The sequence below is a fragment of the Triticum dicoccoides genome, chromosome 1B (genome assembly GCF_002162155.2).
Source record: "Triticum dicoccoides isolate Atlit2015 ecotype Zavitan chromosome 1B, WEW_v2.0, whole genome shotgun sequence".
NCBI classification, from domain to species: domain Eukaryota; kingdom Viridiplantae; phylum Streptophyta; class Magnoliopsida; order Poales; family Poaceae; genus Triticum; species Triticum dicoccoides.
In genome coordinates this window covers 10,793,163-10,794,477 of record NC_041381.1, presented here as the reverse complement: position 1 = coordinate 10,794,477, position 1,315 = coordinate 10,793,163, and positions in this window count along the sequence as shown.

The following is a 1,315-nucleotide window of genomic DNA, read 5'->3' as shown; positions in this document are numbered from 1 at the left end:
AGAGGGGAGAGGGGGGGAGTTGTTGGACAACAATTTTACCAATGTTCAAGAAAGCGTTCCGCTTAAGCGCGCTTAAGCGCTAAGCGACAGCTAAACGCTTCGCTTCTGGCCTAGGCAGAAGTTTTAGCGTTAAGCGAAAAAAGCGGGATTTAGCGGCCGCTTTAGCATTGAGTGCTGGCTAAGCGGTCGCCGAGCGCACTTAAGCGTTCAAAAAGCGAAGAATGGGCCACAGGCTGGAGGTAAAAAGGGGGTATAAATGCCTGGCACAATACTGGCCTATTCGGCTAGGGTTTACTGGGTTAGAAGGGGAGGGGGAAGAAGAGAGCTCCAGTGGCGGCTGCTCCTGTTCTACATCCAACTCAGCTCCATGCATTCTTGATCTCCACAGCACAGCGCACCGCAGCACAGCATACATACATCACTGACCGACTGAAGTTGACTGGATTGGAATCGCCTTATCTCATGCATCTTCAATTAATCAACCTAATCCATCCATCTAGGAGTATTTACCAAAGAGCAAGAAAGAACGAACGAGCTGTTTATTTTCTTTAACTACTAAAAAAAAGGCATGCGTGCTGCTGCTGCTCACCACATCTCCCTCTCCAACCGCGGCCCGTGTGTTAATTGGACAGTCAGACTAGAAGAACTGATTGATTACAGTGGGAAGCTGAAAGAGTGGAGCCATCCAGAGTCCAAACTGAACAAGAACCTCCTCACTCACAGTCACAGGGAAAAGCATCATCGCCTCTCCCGCCTCTCGTCGCCGTCCGTCGTCCCGAATCCAAGTCGCACGCGCATCCCGCACGTGGACGGGCGGACGACCAAATACCGTTCTGATGGGACAATCGACGAAGCTTAAAAGGCATGTGGAGGTTAGAATATGTCGTTGCATTAGTAGAGTTGAAACCATCTCATTTTTAGAAAGCAAGCAACCGTCGATCCATCCTAAAATACATCTATGTTGGTGCATGCTTGCACACACGATTAAGTCTGTAGTTTGTTGCACCTCTAAATGTGTTGACACTAGTTATTTATTCATTGATGTGTTTTCTTAAACGTTTCAGAAAGTTTACATGGAGAAGTTCAATGTAAGCGGAGTTCCCCCAAACTCTCGACGCACGAAAACCCGGGAGAGGACTCGCGCTAGGGTTCCCCCGCTCCCCTCCCGCCGCCGCCGCCCCTCCCGCCGCCGCCTGCCGTCGGCCCCGCCCTCCCGCCTCCGCCCCCTTCCGCCCTACCCCCCTCCGTCTTGGCCGCCTCGCGCCGCCTCCCCGGGAGGTGGCCGGGGCGGAGCTTGCGCCCCTCGCCCGCGGGA